Consider the following 14,985-nt stretch of genomic DNA (forward strand, 5'->3'; position numbering starts at 1 on the left):
AAATGACATTATGTTTGAACCCATTATGGACTTCTCGTTTTTAAGGTCATATTAAGGAGAAAGGGATAATATAGTAGTACATGGAAGGGATCATGTCGATCAAATGATGTGTGACCGCCATGACTCTTATTATTTTTGTATCTTTAATTATGAATAATGATGGAACCAATTTATGCAAGGTCTTTTATTGCGCATTATGTTTATGTATTAAATCACATAATGTTATGACATCATATGAGTCAAGTGGGAGAATGTAAGAATTAATTGACGAATTAATTCTATTAGTGTCTCATTTGAAATATTATGATGGGCCCAATTGTGATTTAATAAAATATAAAGACTTATTGGTTATTATTATAGGAAGTGATAATAAAATAAAATAAAGATAAAGATAAAATAAAAACCAACTTGATGGACGTTAGTTTATAAAAAAGGAATTGGGGTTCTGTCTCTGGCCATAAGGTTCTTTTCACAGTAACCTATCAAGAACGTGTGTAAAGAGAAAGAAAGGTAAAGAGATAGATTGAGAAACGGTGAATTGAAGAGCACACAAGATTACAAAATTGAAGAACGCATATTCACAGGATCTCTCATGGATCAAGGTTAGTGCTCTATTATGTTTTATCGAGTGAGAATCACAACTCTTAAAGATCCTTAATTAATTTTTACAATCTCCTCTCACTTGAGTGACCTTTATATATCCAAGGTATCGTCCTTTGATCTTGAGTAGTATTCTGACTACTTGAGCAAAATGTAACCCAAAAACGTCACCTTTCTCGAGTTTTTTTCCTTTAGTTACCACTTTGTAGCTTGAGTGTTCTAATTGACACTAGAGTGACAACCACTCGTTGAAAACAATTCAACACATTTTAGAGAACTCTTCCACTACCTTTAGGTCCTAGAGTGTCCATTCAGTAACTCCCATGAAATGCATCATGCACTATCATACGTTCAAGACACGTGTATACCACCTTTGCCACATTTAAGCATTCAAAACCAACACTTGAACCATAAGCCATATCACTTGAGTGTCATCTCCAATCCTTAAGCAATTTTTCTAGGGGAAAGAGAAATGTCTCAACCTCTATTTTGCTCAAGCTAAAAGCCAACACTTAAGTCATACACGACATCACTCAAACAACAACCACATAGTTTGAGCGACATAATGTGATGAATGCAATGATTTTGCACCACTTAAGTCTCGTTCATATATATATATATATATATATATATATATATATATATATATATATATATATATATATATATATATATATATATATATATATATATATATATATATATATATATATATACTCACAATGGTGCAACAGATCCAAAATTTCCAAATTCAACATGAGTGAACATAATATACATACTACCATAAGAAGCCATTATAACTCCCCAATCTTAACTTAAGATTCAGATATCCTCAAGTTTATACGATATATACACTCAAAACAATTATCACATTGCATAGAAGTATTATTGACTCTCCTTAGCTAGTTTAAAGGGTACTTTACATAATAATCTCTTAATGATTCTTCTCTATCGCTCTAAATAGTTTAGGTAAAGTTTCAGAAACTCAACCTTACACTGATAGTAACTCCTCTTAAACATCCACTCGAGAAAGGGGAAGAAAAGGATAAAATTTTTAAATAAAACTAATTCTACTTATAAAAACAAAATTTTGATCAATACAATGTACTCATATCAAACATATTCCTTGTAAGACCATGTAAAATTACAATAATTAGGAAAAAAAAGGTGATAATTAATTATTTTAAAAGGATTTATTTAAATTTTTATTGTAAGATATAATGGTTTGTTATTATTTTTTATTTAAAAGATTTTCTAAGAGATAGAAACAAAAAGATCACATAAAATCTCTTAAGTGTATATAGGGTTTTAAGGGTGAGAGTGAAACCTATAAATATACATACTAGAGTGAGTAAGTGTTATGCTTGGTGAGAAAGAATGTGACTTCGGGAAAAGCTTTGAAGGCTTACATACTAAATTCAGGTAAGGAAACTAACATTTTGTTTGCTTGCTTGTATGTGTTTCAAAGTTAAGAACAATAGTGTTTTGAGGTTTGATAAGCATGTTTTATTATTTATGAGTGTGTGTGTGTGTGTGTGTGTGTGTGATTGGTTCCACCATAGCCGGGCGGAGGCTGCCCTATGATGGCGATGTGTTCGATCATAGCCGGGGAAGTTGCCTTGTAAGGGCGATGTGTTCCATCATAGTCGGGGAGACTGCCATGTGAGGGTGATGTGTTTCACTTTTGGTTGGGGAGGCTACCTTGTAAGGTTAATTTGTTCCATCATGGTCGGGGGGTTGCCTTGTGAGGGTGATGTGTTCCATCATAGTCAAGAAGGCTGCCCTATGAGGGCGATGTGTTCCATCATAGTAAGGGAGGCTGCCCTGTGAGGGTTGTGACACCCCGACTACTATACTAAATAATTATTATTTGATAAAAAGATATGGAATTAATTGTTTTTTTTTTTACCATAAGATTATCCTTGAGAGAACATTAATAATAACATAACTTCATATTTATATATATAGTTTACATCTCTATAATTGTTCATGAAATATTACAAAAATATATATTTGTAAAATATTAAGAGTTCTACATCAGAGTAGAAGATTATCTATATTTTTAATATCTCCTAAAGATATTAATAGAAATTATCCATGAGTTAATCTTCAAAAGATCCACCAACAATATCCCGAACAACTCTCACTGAGCAGGTTCCTCTTCTGCTCATGCAACAGGTACATATGAAAGAAAAATATGAAAGGAGTGAGGTCTTTATAAGCCTTAAATATCAATCTTAATAAACTCAACAAACAATGCAGACACCGGGGGCCTAGATTTGGACCTATAACCACCAAACTTGATCTTGTTTTACCAGACATATGGATCCATATTCCACTTCTGATGATCCAATCTGAACATCAAAAGTTGCTTTGGGAAGTGATTAGGTAGTTGAGTATTTCTCATAAAATATTGGTACAATCATAATTATTTCTTTCTCGAGAATATTAGCCATTCATCGGCTCACAAAAGAGATATATACTCACTACCTAACCTTGGCGATGCCGAGCAGGTATCGGATAGTCCCAAGTTTGGCCTATGAATATCCTAGTCCAGGGCGCTATTCTGAACTATCCAGATATTCACCTACTTGGTAAAACTTCCTTAGACCCCACCATGGTCCCTGCCTTTCATCCCGTAGTGTACCAAACTGTGACTTCCCAAATACAAACACTTTGACACTGATTTAATCTCAACTTATTGAAACCAGACTTAACTCTTACTTAACCGACATACTCTTGGATATTTTCAAAGGTCATTAAATGTGATGACTATCAATTCATGTCATCGTATAAACTATACAAAGAATATAAAACAACGATAAAATGCACATACAATTTTCTTATATCCAAGCTCACTAAATAAAATAATATATACTTTCACTTCACATTTATTTATTTTTAATTGTAAAAATAATGATAAAATAAGAATCAAAGCAAGAACTTTAAATAAATAATTAGATAAGGGTAAGAACGTTATAAATAAACAAAAATATAAATTAAACAGGAGCAGTACGTAATTGGAGATTAAATAAAATAAATAAATAGGACCAGTGCATAACTGGAGATAAATTAAATAAAATAAAATAAATAAATAGGACCAGTGCGTAACTGGAGATAAATAAAATAAACTAAATAAATAGGACCAGTGCGTAACTGGAGATAAATTAAATAAAATAAAATAAATAAATAGGACCAGTGCGTAACTGGAGATAAATAAAATAAACTAAATAAATAGGACCAGTGCGTAACTAGAGATAAATAAAATAAAATAAATAAACAGGACCAGTGCGTAACTGGAGATAAATAAAATAAAATAAATAAACAGGACCAGTGCGTAACTGGAGATAAATAAAATAAAATAAATAAATAGGACCAGTGCGTAACTGGAGATAAATAAAATAAAATAAATAAATAGGACCAGTGCGTAACTGGAGATAAATAAAATAAAATAAATAAATAGGATCAGTGCGTAACTAAAGATTAAATAAAATAAATAAACAGGATCAATACATATTTGGAGATTAAATAAAATAAATAAATAAACAAGATCAGTATATAATTGGAGATTAAATAAAATAAATATAAGAGGATAATAAATGGAAATAAGTTAAATAAAAGTAAAAAGAATAATATATGAGTCAAAATAAATAAAAGATTAATATAAAACCCGTGAGCTTATCAAGATTAATATATAAGAGCTTAACCTCACTCCCCCTTACCTTATTGATTGAAGAGCACACTAATAATATTTGAAGAGGACTAAGATCTCTTTGAATCTTTGCTCTAAACTTTTTTTTTCCTATTTTTCTCTTTCCCTCTCTACTTTCTCTTTCTCTTTCTTCTTTCTCTTTCTCTCTCTTCTTTCTCTCTCTCCTTCCTTTCTCTTTCTCTTTTTCTTTCTCCTTCTTTCACTTTCACTTCACGTAACTTCATTTCATATGTGTATATATATATAAGCCAAGCCACCATGCATGTGCTAAAGTCATCATTAGTGTCATTAATTAAGAGATAATGTTTATCTCTTCTTATCCTCTTTTTTTTTCTTCCTTCTTATCTTTTCTCATTTTCTTCTTATCTTCTTCTTCCTTTTTTTTTTCTTCTTTTCTTCTTATCTTCTTATCCCTTCTTCTCCTTTTACTTTTTTTTTTATATATATATTTTTATCTCTTTTTAGAAAACTCTTCATATATATTTTTTATTTTACACACACCTATTTAATAATATTTTTAATGCTTAAACTACATCATAATAAAATACAAAACGTTAGTAAAAATAGAATATTTTCTAAATTTTTTATTTAAAATAAATAATATAGTTTATAAAAAAAATAGGGATGTTACATTTCTCCCCTCCTTTTAGGAATTTCGTCCTCGAAATTCACGTGGTTGTAAAAAGATGGGGATACATCTCTCTCATATTGCTTTCTAATTCCCAAGTTGCATCACCTTCATCTTGTTGATTCCACAATATCTTTACCAAAGGTATGTCCTTTCCTCGAAGTTGTTTAATCCTTCGATCTCCAATCCTTACAGGAAGCACATCATAAGTAAGGTTTTCTCGTATCTGTACTATATCAGGTTCTATCACATGAAAAGGGTCATGAATATATTTACGAAGTTGAGACACATGAAAAACATTATGAAGTTTTGAAAGGTTTGGAGGTAAAGCAATTTGGTATGCGACAGAACCAATTCTTTTAAGGATTTGATAAGGACCAATGAATTTGGGTGTAAGTTTTCCAGATTTGATAGCTCTACCAACCCCAGTTACAGGTGTAACTTTCAAGAAAACATGATCTCCTTCTTCAAACTCAATGGGTTTCCTTCGTTTGTCATAGTAACTTTTCTGCCTATCTTGAGAAGTTTTCATCTTTTCCCTGATCATTTTAATCTTCTCAGTTACTTGTTGAATTACCTCTGGACCCAAAACTAAGGAATTTCCATTCTCATACCAACACAACGGGGTTCTACACCTTCTCCCATATAGAGCCTCATATGGAGCCATTCCTATGCTTGAGTGGAAACTGTTATTATAAGTGAACTCTATAAGTGGTAAAAATTTGTCCCAACTTTCAGTTTGTTCTAAAACACAGGCTCTCAACAAGTCTTCTAAAGATTGGATAGTCCTTTCTGATTGTCCATCAGTTTGAGGGTGATAAGCCGAACTAAGCCTAATTTTTGTTCCCAAGGCTTTTTGTAAGCTATCCCAAAATCTAGATGTGAAACGAGGGTCTCTATCAGAAATTATACTAGAAAGTACTCCATGTAGCTTGATAATTTCTTTTATGTACAAATGAGCTAACTTTTCTAAGGAAAATCTAATGTTAATAGGTAAAAAGTGAGCAGATTTTGTTAACCTATCCACAATGACCCAAATTGCATCATGACCAGACACAGTCTTTGGTAAACCTGTCACAAAATCCATGGATATGCTTTCCCATTTCCATTCTGGTACATCTAAGGATTGTAGTTCCCCATAAGGCTTTCTATGTTCAACTTTTGTTTTCTGACACACTAGACAACGTGCAACAAACTCCACCACTTCTTTCTTCATCCCAGACCACCAAAACATTTTCTTCAAGTCTTGATACATCTTTGTAGTACCCGGATGAATACTTAAGCTACTCTTATGAGCTTCCTCCATTATCAACTTTCTCAACTCTTCTTTTGCAGGTATGCAAATTCTATCTTTAAACTTGATGATTCCATTTGAATCCTTGTGAAATTCTGATTCCTTTCCTTCAACTTTTGCTATCAACTTTTCTTGTAAAAATTTATCTATTTCTTGAGCTCTTTTTATTTCTTCTAAGAATTCACTTGATATTTTTAACATTCCTAAGCATATGCTATTAGGTCTAAGTTTTACTGCTAAGTTCAAGTCTCTAAACGATTCTATCAAATCCAATTCCTTCACCATCATCATGGATGCATGTATAGACTTTCGACTCAAAGCATCTGCAACAACATTTGCTTTCCCAGGGTGGTATTGCAGCTCAAAGTCGTAATCCTTAAGAAATTCCATCCATCTACGTTGTCTCATGTTTAGTTCTTTCTGATCAAAAAGGTACTTTAAACTTTTATGGTCACTGAAAACTTCAAACCTTGCTCCATACAAGTAATGTCTCCATATTTTTAATGCAAACACCACTGCAGCTAATTCTAAATCATGTGTAGGATAATTAAGCTCATGTTGCTTGAGTTGTCGTGAAGCATAAGCTGCAACTTTTCTTTCTTGCATCAACACACATCCTAATCCTTGTCCACATGCATCACAATATACCTCAAAATTTTTTGTAGGGTCAGGAAGGATTAAAACAGGTGCAGATGTTAATTTTTTCTTCAATTCTTGAAAACTAAACTCACATGCTTCATTCCATTCGAAAGGTTTTCCCTTACGTGTTAACTTAGTCAAAGGCAATGCTAATTTAGAAAATCCTTCAATGAATTTTCTATAGTAGCCTGCTAATCCTAAGAAACTACGTATTTCTGTGATATTCTTTGGTTGTTCCCAAAGCAATACCGCTTGAACCTTTGAGGGGTCAACTGCAATGCCATTTTGTGATATCACATGACCCAAAAATTGAACTTCTCTCAACCTGAATTCACACTTTGACCATTTTCCATACAATTGTCTCTCTCTTAGAATTTGTAACACAATCCTCAAATGCCTCTCATGTTCTTCATGATTTTTGGAATAAATTAAAATGTCGTCAATGAAAACAACCACAAATTTATCCAAAAATTCATGAAAAATACGGTTCATATAATCCATAAAAATGGCAGGAGCATTGGTCACACCAAAAGGCATTACCAAGTACTCATAATGACCGTATCTTGTCCTAAAAGCTGTCTTTTGAATATCTTCCGCCTTGACTCGAATCTGATGATAACCAGATTTTAAGTCAATTTTGGAATATACCACAGCTCCTCTCAATTGATCCATCAAATCATCAATCCTTGGTAGGGGGTATTTGTTCTTAATGGTGATTTTGTTAAGCTGGCGATAATCCACACACAACCTCATCGTGCCATCCTTTTTTCTTGACTAACAATACGGGTGCACCCCAGGGAGAAACACTAGGTCTGATGAATTGTTTATCCAACAATTCTTCTATTTGTTTTTTCAACTCTGCTAACTCTAGAGGTGACATCCTATAAGGGGCTATAGACACAGGTCTTGATCCTGGTACCAAGTCTATAGTGAATTCTATTTCTCTTTGTGGAGGTAACCCAGGGACATCCTCAGGGAAAACATCAAGATACTCACAAACAACAGGAAACTTATTAATGTTTGGAATTTCCTTGACTTTTAAAGAAGTTAAAATCATGTATACTTGAGATCCTTTTGGGATTTCATTGTGGTTGGTAGTACTCTCTTTTAATTCTTTTGAGTCAAAAACTTCACCTATGTGTGATTCAAAAATTAAAGTCTTATCGTGACAGTTTAGGAGAACATGGTTGGAAGATAACCAGTCCATTCCAAGAACAATATCCAAATGAGACAAGGGTAGACATATAAGATTTACAGAAAATTTTCTATTCCCTATAGAAATATGACAATTTGTGCATGTAAGTGAAGTGGTGACTGGAACATTGGTAGGAGTAGATAAAGTTAAGTCATATGGCAATAAAGAGACATGTAACTTTAAATGTTTGACACATTCATGTGATATGAAAGAATGGGTAGCACCTGAATCATATAGTACATTAACGAGGTGACCATTTATGATGCATTTACCTTGGATTAGATCTTCAGATTGAACAGCTTCAGTACCATTCATTGTGAAGACTCTTCCGGTTGTCTTTGGTCTTCCAAGTTGATTATTTCCTCTGTTGTTGCTTCCTCCACTTCCTTGCTCCTTAATTAACTCTTTGCATTCATTACGATAATGACCCAACTTCCCACAATTGAAGCAAGTTACAGTCCTTATGGTGCAGTTTCTTGACAGATGAGGTCCTCCACAGTGGAAACATTTGATAGGATTGGTTATGCCTGAATTATTGGCAGGAGAGGAATGTCTTTGTCCTGAAGAATTCCACGAAGCATGAGATGGACGTTGGTAAGGTTTCTTATTATTAAAATCATTTCTTTTGTGCCTCAAAGGCCCTCCTTGTCTCCACTGAATTTGTCTTGCCTTAGTATCATCCTCATAAATCCTACAACGATTTACAAGAGTGGGAAAAGAAGAAATCTCTAAATGACCAACTGCTTGTTTAATATCAAGTCTTAGTCCACTTTCAAACTTGGAACAACGGGAACGTTCATCAACTCTATCATGAAAGTAAGGACAAAACTTTGACAACTCGTCAAACTTTGCTGCATATTCTCCTACAGACATGATTCCTTGACGAAGATTAAGGAATTCAACTTCTTTTCTCCTTCTAAGATCCTCTGGAAAATATTTTTCCAGAAACTTTTGTTTGAAGGCTTCCCAAGTAATTTGTCTCCCTTCATCCTCCAATTGTTGTTTTGTAAATCTCCACCAGTTTTCAGCTTCTTCAACGAGCATAAATGTAGCAAATGTGACTCTATTTGCATCTGCACACGTCATTGCGATGAAAATTTTCTCAATTTCTGCTATCCATGACTGAGCACCTTCAGGATTAAATCCCCCTTTTAATTTTTGTGGATTATTCCTGCGAAAGGTTTCTAATCCTTAATTTTCCATGGGTTCAACATTTTGTTTTTGGCTCATATTTTCCAGGACAATTGTCATTCTTTCCAACAACTCATTGGTAATGTTTGGTCAATTATCCATCTTTTCCTGAAAGAATGAACAATTTCCTTAGTTTTCTTTAGATTTTTTTTTTTTTAACTATTGTTAAAACTTATCCTTACTACAAGTATTAATTGTTGTTATTACTTACTTTTATTAGTCTACTTATCTTGCATTTCTCTTTTACAAGAAAAATGTAAGAACAAACAACTTGCACCTCTACTTACTAGTAGAGACTACAAACATGGAAGACACCATACCCAAGGTCTTGACAGAAAGAACTGCTCTGATACCACTAAATGTGACACCCCGACTACTATACTAAATAATTATTATTTGATAAAAAGATATGGAATTAATTGTTTTTTTTTTTTACCATAAGATTATCCTTGAGAGAACATTAATAATAACATAACTTCATATTTATATATATAGTTTACATCTCTATAATTGTTCATGAAATATTACAAAAATATATATTTGTAAAATATTAAGAGTTCTACATCAGAGTAGAAGATTATCTATATTTTTAATATCTCCTAAAGATATTAATAGAAATTATCCATGAGTTAATCTTCAAAAGATCCACCAACAATATCCCGAACAACTCTCACTGAGCAGGTTCCTCTTCTGCTCATGCAACAGGTACATATGAAAGAAAAATATGAAAGGAGTGAGGTCTTTATAAGCCTTAAATATCAATCTTAATAAACTCAACAAACAATGCAGACACCGGGGGCCTAGATTTGGACCTATAACCACCAAACTTGATCTTGTTTTACCAGACATATGGATCCATATTCCACTTCTGATGATCCAATCTGAACATCAAAAGTTGCTTTAGGAAGTGATTAGGTAGTTGAGTATTTCTCATAAAATATTGGTACAATCATAATTATTTCTTTCTCGAGAATATTAGCCATTCATCGGCTCACAAAAGAGATATATACTCACTACCTAACCTTGGCGATGCCGAGCAGGTATCGGATAGTCCCAAGTTTGGCCTATGAATATCCTAGTCCAGGGCGCTATTCTGAACTATCCAGATATTCACCTACTTGGTAAAACTTCCTTAGACCCCACCATGGTCCCTGCCTTTCATCCCGCAGTGTACCAAACTGTGACTTCCCAAATACAAACACTTTGACACTGATTTAATCTCAACTTATTGAAACCAGACTTAACTCTTACTTAACCGACATACTCTTGGATATTTTCAAAGGTCATTAAATGTGATGACTATCAATTCATGTCATCGTATAAACTATACAAAGAATATAAAACAACGATAAAATGCACATACAATTTTCTTATATCCAAGCTCACTAAATAAAATAATATATACTTTCACTTCACATTTATTTATTTTTAATTGTAAAAATAATGATAAAATAAGAATCAAAGCAAGAACTTTAAATAAATAATTAGATAAGGGTAAGAACGTTATAAATAAACAAAAATATAAATTAAACAGGAGCAGTACGTAATTGGAGATTAAATAAAATAAATAAATAGGACCAGTGCATAACTGGAGATAAATTAAATAAAATAAAATAAATAAATAGGACCAGTGCGTAACTGGAGATAAATAAAATAAACTAAATAAATAGGACCAGTGCGTAACTGGAGATAAATTAAATAAAATAAAATAAATAAATAGGACCAGTGCGTAACTGGAGATAAATAAAATAAACTAAATAAATAGGACCAGTGCGTAACTAGAGATAAATAAAATAAAATAAATAAACAGGACCAGTGCGTAACTGGAGATAAATAAAATAAAATAAATAAACAGGACCAGTGCGTAACTGGAGATAAATAAAATAAAATAAATAAATAGGACCAGTGCGTAACTGGAGATAAATAAAATAAAATAAATAAATAGGACCAGTGCGTAACTGGAGATAAATAAAATAAAATAAATAAATAGGATCAGTGCGTAACTAAAGATTAAATAAAATAAATAAACAGGATCAATACATATTTGGAGATTAAATAAAATAAATAAATAAACAAGATCAGTATATAATTGGAGATTAAATAAAATAAATATAAGAGGATAATAAATGGAAATAAGTTAAATGAAAGTAAAAAGAATAATATATGAGTCAAAATAAATAAAAGATTAATATAAAACCCATGAGCTTATCAAGATTAATATATAAGAGCTTAACCTCACTCCCCCTTACCTTATTGATTGAAGAGCACACTAATACTAATAATATTTGAAGAGGACTAAGATCTCTTTGAATCTTTGCTCTAAACTTTTTTTTTCCTATTTTTCTCTTTCCCTCTCTACTTTCTCTTTCTCTTTCTTCTTTCTCTTTCTCTCTCTTCTTTCTCTCTCTCCTTCCTTTCTCTTTCTCTTTTTCTTTCTCCTTCTTTCACTTTCACTTCACGTAACTTCATTTCATATGTGTATATATATATAAGCCAAGCCACCATGCATGTGCTAAAGTCATCATTAGTGTCATTAATTAAGAGATAATGTTTATCTCTTCTTATCCTCTTTTTTTTTCTTCCTTCTTATCTTTTCTCATTTTCTTCTTATCTTCTTCTTCCTTTTTTTTTTTTCTTCTTTTCTTCTTATCTTCTTATCCCTTCTTCTCCTTTTACTTTTTTTTTATATATATATTTTTATCTCTTTTTAGAAAATTCTTCATATATATTTTTTATTTTACACACACCTATTTAATAATATTTTTAATGCTTAAACTACATCATAATAAAATACAAAACGTTAGTAAAAATAGAATATTTTCTAAATTTTTTATTTAAAATAAATAATATAGTTTATAAAAAAAATAGGGATGTTACATTTCTCCCCTCCTTTTAGGAATTTCGTCCTCGAAATTCACGTGGTTGTAAAAAGATGGGGATACATCTCTCTCATATTGCTTTCTAATTCCCAAGTTGCATCACCTTCATCTTGTTGATTCCACAATACCTTTACCAAAGGTATGTCCTTTCCTCGAAGTTGTTTAATCCTTCGATCTCCAATCCTTACAGGAAGCACATCATAAGTAAGGTTTTTACGATGATTGTGTAATTTATTTTTACATTACATAGGAGCAGGGAATGTTTCAAATGAAAATGGATAATAATAGAGAGTGAGAGTTAAACAAGATCAAAAAATAATAGATAAAAATCTTAGAATTTAACTTTTAGCATTATTTTTCCATTTAATAAAGTTTGGATGGCAGACATTGTTTATTTTTATTTATTGGTTTTGTTGATTTTCACAAAGTTGTGACATTTTTTTGATAATAAGATTATTCAAGTAATTATAAATCTTTATATTTTTTTATTAAATATTGTATGCGAGAACAAAACGTAAAAGAACAAAAATAAAAGAATTTGAGATTCAAGGAAAAAATAAAACTTACTCCGATCAAAATTGTAGTTGAGTAAATTTGATCTATTATATGTTATCTTCTATATGTTATTTTTCTAAAAGTGAAATGAATAAATCATCATTTCAAAAATTTAGAAGTGTTAGAGAAAATAGAATCTTAAAAGAGATAGAAATTTAAATAAAGAATACGTTATTTCATTTCTCTACTTATATTATTATAACTTAATCAAATAAAATATTTATTTTTCGTAAACTTAAAACTTTATTAAGTAGAAATTTATAAAAGTGGTCTTACATTCATTCCCATTTTCACCTTTTTAAAGTTCTTTTTAACATTTGAATGATAAAATTTTTATTTAATAGATAATATTTGTAAAATACAATATTATGTCTATATTAATATTATTTACTTTAAAATATAACTTAATTTAGGTTGTATTTTTAATATGTCTTATAATTACAATATTAATACACATTATTGACGATCGAAAACAAGAACTAACATCATACAATTAATTTCATGTCCAAAATCCAAGATGATATCACTAAGATAACGAACCCTTTCATTAATAATTACTATTTGAGTCAACTAATGTTGTTGATCAATATTAATATTTAAATATACATAATACAAGAACCAACATATTGCATAAACAAATGGAATTAGTCATTTAATTAAATTAATAAATAATCATGCATGCAAAGAAAAAATAAATATACCCGTCCGTAGTTGACTCCAATCCAGCATCAGTAATAATAAAAGAATCTAAATGAAAAGACCAAATAGTATACACTAACTAAAAGTGAAAAAAAAAAAAGAAAGAAAAGAAAAAAAGCATGAGTGAGAAACTTAAAATAGCGACAGCAACGTGAGTGTTTAATTGAAGTCACATGAATCGTCCCCTTTTGTCTGCTAACACACACCAACCAATCCACATGCAATCTCTTACAATCCTTTTCCGTAGACTTGTCCATTCACTTCGCTCCCAAAAAACTATGAGATACGTTAATGGATATTCCTTTTCTTATATTTAATACTTTTACATGCTTTAAGACGGAAAATTAATAATAATTTAGATACATCGTTTATGTTTTTTCAAATTTCTCAGGTGCTTTTTAAAAATAAATATGTGATGAACTTTTAAACTTTAGAACGAAAAGTATTTTATATGTGGTGGTAATTGACTTTGACTCTGAAGATAAAAGATAAATTTTGACTAATAATTTTAAAAAATTAAAATAATATATTTACAATTTTTATATTTAATTATTATTACTAATATAATAAAAGTTAATATATAATTTAATATAATTGTACTTACAAAATAAATCAAATATATATAAAAAAGTGTCTTTCGTTTTATCAAATTTTTGAATTCATTAATAGTTGAAAAAAATTAAAATTTTTAGTTATTTTTTTTTTGAATGTAAATATGAATATATTCTAAAAAATTAATATTTAAAGAGACTTAAGATAAAAAAATGTTGATATAATATTAAAAAATAGACAAATGATAATGTAAACAAATCTTATTCCCCTAAACTTGGCTTACTTTTTTAAAAAATTGGTTTAAATCTACTTTTACTTCTTATAATTTTCTCATGTTGACGTGTAATCTCTATAAATTATAAAATTGTAATTGCAAATTTGGTGTTCCTATATTTTAAAATTTAAATTTGTTTAACCATTATTAATATATTATCAAATTATTTAGAGAAAATATTATGTTTTTAAAAATGATAATATTGTTAATTTATTGCTAATAAAATGTAACAATTAAGTTTAATAAGTTTAATGTATATTTTTTTTTCTCAGAACACCTACTTTCACAACTTTTTTAACAATGAAGTATAATATTAATAATAAATATAAATATAAATATAAATTTAAGTTGAAATAATAATATGAATAGTTATACAATGATTCTATAAAATGTGAAAGTTTTCAAAATATCATAATCTAGCTGCATGTGCCAAAAATGAATTTAAGTAAAATAATATATACGTCTTAGATAAACTATTATTATGTAATACTGACATAATTATGTAGTAAATTTTATATATTTTATCATCAAACTTTTAAATTTTCATCTATTAGACTGATACGATAATTTTTTTAACAATATGTCACTTTTAAATTTTATATATTTTTGTAAGTTTTCTATAATAATTATTTATAACTCGTTCCATTAAAAAATTAATTGCCCGTTTAAATGTGCAAAAAGTAAACAAATGATGCTAGAACATGTTCTAAAGAAACTTGGATATAAAATTTACAATTATAATTAAAGGGTAAAATAAACTTTTATAT

At 30.0% G+C, this 14,985-nt stretch overlaps 1 pseudogene; it reads right to left on the minus strand.

Moving 5' to 3' along the window:
- Positions 1-4,939: 4,939 nt before the first annotated feature.
- On the minus strand, positions 4,940-5,607 carry LOC146882038 (uncharacterized; annotated as a pseudogene).
- Positions 5,608-14,985: the final 9,378 nt, after the last annotated feature.

This window comes from Vigna unguiculata, chromosome 10 (genome assembly GCF_037176805.1).
Source record: "Vigna unguiculata cultivar grain cowpea cultivar isolate G323 ecotype 2 chromosome 10, ASM3717680v1, whole genome shotgun sequence".
NCBI classification, from domain to species: domain Eukaryota; kingdom Viridiplantae; phylum Streptophyta; class Magnoliopsida; order Fabales; family Fabaceae; genus Vigna; species Vigna unguiculata.